The sequence below is a fragment of the Triticum dicoccoides genome, chromosome 3B (genome assembly GCF_002162155.2).
Source record: "Triticum dicoccoides isolate Atlit2015 ecotype Zavitan chromosome 3B, WEW_v2.0, whole genome shotgun sequence".
Taxonomy (NCBI): Eukaryota; Viridiplantae; Streptophyta; class Magnoliopsida; order Poales; family Poaceae; genus Triticum; species Triticum dicoccoides.
In genome coordinates this window covers 851,508,547-851,515,083 of record NC_041385.1, presented here as the reverse complement: position 1 = coordinate 851,515,083, position 6,537 = coordinate 851,508,547, and the positions used below count along the sequence as shown (strand labels likewise).

Here is a 6,537-nt window from a genome sequence, read left to right as displayed (position 1 = left end):
CTCCTCATGTCGGTCGCAGTCACTCTCTCACGATGACAGCAAAGGATGCGCGCCGCCTCGGCCGATAGAGTTCCAAGGCGCTCCGGCTCGCCATCAAGCTGTCGGAGCGTCAAGCGAACAACAGGCGGAGGCGGCCCGCCATGCAAGGAGCAAAAATATAAGACGTGCCCCCCGGTCACGTCTGAGGCGTTTCAGAGGCCAGATTTGCCTACCGCGGCTGTAGATGCTCTTAGCTTGCCAAGGAGTGCTGCATCTCAAGCAAAATATATGCTACGGACTCTTGCTCTTGCAGGTTGTGCATGGACCTCGAAATGTACTTTTCGTTCCCTTTTTGCGTTCTGAATTTGTATCTCGACTTGTGTATCTGTATTTGGGCGATTGTGATCCGCAGTAGTACGTTCTTGTTTCAAACGAAAACAACATCTCTTTTTGGCATCGTTGAACTCATTAGATTTTCGAATATTCCGGTGTGGTTATAGCTCCGGGACGTAGGACTGACATCATGACCGCATAGCGCAGTGGATTAGCGCGTCTGACTTCGGATCAGAAGGTCGTGGGTTCGACTCCCACTGTGGTCGTCGTTCGTATTTTCTACTCTCTTTTTTTGTTACTCTTCTTACACTTCTTGACACTTCTCTTTACACTCAGGCAGAAACGTCAAGGCAACAATACACAAAGAGCAAAACTGCCGCACCACTGATGGATCTTCTTGACAGCTCCGCAATTCTTCGAACATCATTCCATTTGAATTCGAGGGAGGCTCTGCCAAATCGCCGGCTATCAGGTTCAGACTGTAGACGGTTACAACCCCTGCAGCAGCTAGACCGACAAAAGCATCCAGGCAATTCGTATGGTATACAGCTTTGGCAAGCGGGTGAGAGCCTGACAGTAAGGGCATGTATGTAAGCGTGCATCCAGGCAATTCATTATCTATTTCCCTACTCGCACAATCTAATTCTTATATGTGTCTGAGCTACACTTCTGCATGACTAATCCTCCAATCCCTTGACTAAATAGCTTTCTTCATCATCATCATTGAGCAGTCCTCATCTTCATCATAATCGCATGGTATACAGCTTACATACTGTAGTAAAAATTATCGGTCCGCTAAAACAATAAATTTTCAATGCCACAATTTGTACATAAAAAATGTGCGATTGATGAGGTGACATAGGTTTATGCCTTGACGGTGAGGAAAATAATAAGCTATAAAAATATGTATTATATGTATATGCTCCTGAGTTTCTTATGTTTTTCCTTTGACGAATTAAGTTCCTTATGCTGCCGCGCTGTACTTCAGCTTCTTGGATATGCACTCGCGGCCCTTACCCTTTTTGTCTTGTTTTTTGTGATGTCTCTTCCTCGTTGTAGCTGTCTCACCGCCAGGAGATGGGGGGAGGCGTCTGGAGTCCCTATCGAATAAAGAGAACATCTTTATTAACACCCAAACACTAAATGTGCAAACAAGGTGAGCAAAATAATGACCATTAGTCAGTCATATTCATCTCCAAAAAATATTTACAAATTGCAACACACTTTCTCCATTCACAAGTATAAGATGTTTTTGATATTTCAATATGGACTAGGTATAGACTGAAATGAGTGAACAAATATACTAAAACATACTGTACTAAAATGAGTGAACAAACATACTTATCCGATTTAAAAAAAATAGAACATCTTATATTTGTAAATGGAGGGAGTACTTTGCAAAGAAAACCAAAACGGTGTAATGCATATATTTCAGAATTGCTAGCTATATATACCTGATAAGCCGAGAAACGAAGATCATGGGCCAATCCATGTCCAAGGGCATGGCATCCCATGGCAAGATGGAGCGCTTGTGAGGCCAATCCACCAATTGCGCCATCATCCCGGTTTCGAGGTCTGCAGTGTAGATGCACCCGTTGCTATCGCTGATTAGCAGTGTGCCGCACTTTTCTCTCAAGATGCACAATTCTTGTCCTTGAATCCTCTTCCTAGGTCGTTTTAGCTTGATTGTCCGACTAGGTAGCCACTTTGAAGTACTACCTGTGTTTTCATGGTCCTCTTGTTGTTCCCATATCTCTAGTTGGGAATCATTCATTCCCATCCAGAGCAGTGATAGCATTCCGTTGACTGCTAGAGTAAGGCATGGTTGACTCTTGTAGTGGAAGTTTGTGCTAAAAGGGAGCTTCGTGCAGGAGATGTGCCAGAGTCCTTCCGTTCATATTAATGAGGTGAAAGCATTCGTAATAATAAAACACCCAATGTGCCATGCCATGGCACACAATGGCATCGCTAAATGACCCATACCGATGCGATTGCGCATTAGTGTTGAAGCAGTTGCTCCGCACGCTCCAGCTTGCCTTGTCAGACGAGAAAACATGGAGAGTGTACATCAGGTCGTCGCGACCGGAGCCGATGATTACCACTTTGAAGAATGAAGGGTTGATCAGCGGCACATGTAGCAACGGCCCATCTTCGGAGGGACAGTCGGTGCTTGTTAGAATGGCATAGCCATTCCACATGTAGTCGTTGAAGGCCGAGCTAAACTTCAACGGAGGGAGCATGTCGCACGTGCCGGCCAGCAGGTTACATACCGCTAGTTGGAGGATGGTCGGGTCGGCACAGCCTGGTGTATCACGAGCTTTGAAGAGGCGCACGAGTACAAGGCCACGGTGCGAAAGAAGTGGCACCGCGTCGTTGAAGAGGCCGGCGGTGGCAGTGGACAAGAAGGAGATGAGGTAGCGGCCATCAGGACCCAGAGTCGATTGCGGTCCTGGGATAAAGCACGGCGCCATGATGGGCGTAGGATCGGCGTCCCCATCTCTGCGGCCACGTCCCCGGATGCGGGTGAAGAAACCGACGAAAGAGGACGGGTGGTCTCCTGGCCAGCAGCGCCGGAGGAAGCCGGGATCAGCGACGAGACGGCGCCACTGTTTGCACGTCGTGGCACAGTGGAAGAGTGCAGCGTCGTCCTTCATGCGGACGAGGATCTCGAGGAGCAGGTCGTCCGGGAGGGGAACTGCCATGGCCGCCGCCGCCGCCACTTCTTCCATCGATCTGGTTTTGTTTTTGAGGGGTCTTCCGTCGATCTAATGTACGTAGTCCCAATGGCCTAATATTTTTTTTGAGAACCGCCCTCAAGGCCTTTATTCATTAATAAGACGGTTTACATCCAATTGCGCTAGGGCAATCAATGAAACAGGGAAAACATCAAAAAAGTTTACAATCGAAGCACTATCCAGACTCTCTCTGGCGCACCAGTGAGCAACCTCATTGGCATCTCTACTAGCAAATTTTAGTTGCAACCCCTGAAAGTGTTGGAGATAGGATTTGATCTCGCTGATGATTGGGCTACCCGTCGACCTGCACTCCATTGCCATATACTCGTTTATAACAGTCTTGCAGTCCGTCTCGACGATCACCCGCGTCCAGCCCTTCTCCATAGCCAGACGCACAGCCTCCCTCACAGCTAGCAGCTCTGCACAATACGGGTCCGTAACCCCGGGCAGCTTGCGGCCTCTCGCGAGCTTCAATTCTCCATCATGGCCCCGTGCCACTAGTCCGATCGCTGAGGAAACCCCGTTTCCATCCAGCGCAGCGTCCGTATTGATCTTCAACCAACCAGCTCCCGGTGGCTTCCATCTCTCCTTCGTAATACACCTCCCCTCTGTATTGGGCGGGATGTACACAGCTTGGATGAGTTCCTTCACTAGGACCATCGATCTCCCGGGCTGATATTTGACTTCCTCATGGGTGTATTTGTTCCTGCTTGACCAGATTGCCCACATGACTGATATAATGACAGCCGCCCGGTCTCTCCCAATGAAACTGGGATCAAGCAAATCCCGCGACCACGTCGCTGGATGTAGTTTTGGTATCTTGAACTCGAAGAAATCTTCTGCCTCTATCCAAAACAGTTTGGCATGATTGCATGTAACCAGAGAGTGAAACAGCGATTCCTCCTTATTGCCGCACATTGGGCAAGTATAATCTTCCCCTATATGTCTTCGGCATAACTCTTCCTTCGCCGGCAGGAATCCTTTAAGGACTACAATATGTTCATCTATGGAGAAACTATATGTCTTCGGCATAGCTCATGATGCCACCAATGGCCTAATATTCGCGCGTCGTTAATTAGGCTGCTTAACGATCAGTCACCAATCGGGTTTATCTACGTAGGCCCAATGCCCTAATATTCGCGCGTCCCGTGATGTGGTGTCCCTCTCGAACGGCCCAGTCTTGAGGAGATTTTGGCCACGTCAAAGAGCACAATATCAAGTTCTAAAAAAAAACCACAATATCGTGTAATCAGCAACGAACTATTTCTGTAATGATATTTATTTATTTATTTATATATTTTTTAGCGGAAAGGATATATATTATCAAAGTTTGTCGGAAATACAAATCATCTCAAACACCACAGAAATTACATCAAGATTCCTATACCACTACTGGCGCCGGAACGAAGCCGCTGACATGCCGCTGTAGCCGCTCCACTACCGGAGTCAGCTTGACCTTGTCGATAACAGTCAGGAAGTCTTCGTACACGCGCCCCTAAGGACCAGCCCCATAGAGCCACGGTGGTCACAATTGAACTCTTGCATAGATCTATAGCGCCTGACACCAAATCCCGGCACATGATGAGAAATCCTAACCTCACTGCCCCAAAGGATATTTAGTTTCCCTGGAATGAAAAATTCTTGCATATGATGGATTTTCTACGTCGTGTACAGGAATGCCCAATATTTTTTACGCCTTTGTTAATTTCATGAGATATTTTCTTTTGCAATTTCTGTTTGTGTATAATGAATCGCGCCTATCTTCATCAAGTATATTTTTCGGGCTTTTGGTAAGGCTCACGTAGGATTTCTTTTAGTGTATTATAAGAGATTGATGGAAATGCCTATAACCCAAATTTCATATTGTTGAGCTAAAGAAATAATTTGATTCTCATATCCTGGGAAGGGCATGGGAGAAATATATATATTTGTTTTACTTCAATTTTATGTGGGACTTTCTTGTCATACAAAGTGGATTTCGAGAATTTCTTAACTATATCACAATACAATAGATTTATTTCTTTAGCTCAATAAAATGATTTTCTTAACAACATTCTTTAACTCGATAAACAAAATCGTCGTAATCACCGGACTGACCCTCAGACCACAAGAAACATCATGTCTGAATCCTCAAGCACCCTCGCCGATGACAGAGAAGGAGAAAGGCCTGGCGTAGATCTGCAACATACAAGGTCCTCTACATGTTGCTCGGCCCCGTGACAACCCCGGAGCACTCACCACGATGGCGGAGCAAGAGCACAAAGGCTCTCCTTGAGTCCGCCGTCACCATCGCGCCAACCTCGATCTGAGCAGCACGCTCCCTAATCCGCTACCAGCCACCACAAGAGGTCATAGATGGGGTAGGTCTCGGCCCACATTATTCACAAACATCACCGCCCCCATCACCGCCTGCTAAAACGACCTAAGCGACTAGCTAACTAAGACTTGTTGACAAAGACTGGTTGTACACAAATCCAGATGGATATTCGCCCCCTCCCCACAGCAATGGCGAACTCGTCAATTCTAGTAGCCTGTTCCTCTTTGGTGTTCTCTTGCCACTAACGGATGAGAGGGGATGTGCAAAGTCCCCCACTAAATGCATAAAACACAATTGACACCAGAAAATTAAATTTGCGAATAACCGTGGCCTTTCCTGAACACTAGGAAAATGACGTGCTTGCCGGGTGCCCATTAAAATAAACTCGACAAACTACTCGACACATACCCCTCAAAAAAAAAACTACTCGACACATGGCGAACTCGTCAATTCTAGTAGTGTGTGCTTCCTCTTTCTTTACGCCGCCTCTTCCTATTAGGAGTTCTCTTGCCGCTAAACAGATGAGATGCGACGACGTGCAACCCCACCTAATGCATAAAACAGAATTAACACCAGGACATTAAATTTGCAAATAATTCGAACAAGAATCCTAATGGATTCATCAATTCGGTAGCATCCAACACAATTCGCAAAAAAACCCAAAATAGTGTAAGTAATATATTTTAGAATGGCTAGCCATACTTCGAAAGGCAATAAACAAAGATCGTGGGCCAATCAATCTCCAAGGGCATGGCATCCCCAGGGAAGATGCAGCGCCTTTCAGGCCAATCCACCACCTCCTTCATCATCCCAGTTTCAAAGTTGGCAGTGTAAACGCTGTCGCAGTTATCGCTGATGATCAGTGTACCGCACTTCTCTCTCAAATCTTGCCGTTGTCGTCGTTCAGCCACTTTCCAATGTTGTTTTAGCTTGATCGTCCCAGTACATAACCAATTATTAATACTTGATGCATTTTCGTGGTCCTCGTAATGCTTCCAGATCTCTACTTGAGGAAGGTTCCTTCGCATCAGGAGCAGGGATAGCGTCCCATTGCTTGCTAGAGTAAGGCAGGGGTAACCCGTGTGGAAGTAGTCCGTTCATGTGAAGTACGTGGAAACCTCCATGATAGCGAAATACCCAGTGTGCGATGCCACGGCACACAACGGCATCGCT

At 46.6% G+C, this 6,537-nt stretch overlaps 1 non-coding gene across 1 annotated transcript; it reads left to right on the top strand.

The window, feature by feature from the left end:
* Nucleotides 1-504: 504 nt before the first annotated feature.
* TRNAR-UCG lies at nucleotides 505-578 on the top strand. Its single transcript has one exon. It is a non-coding gene; the product is annotated as a tRNA-Arg (tRNA).
* Nucleotides 579-6,537: the final 5,959 nt, after the last annotated feature.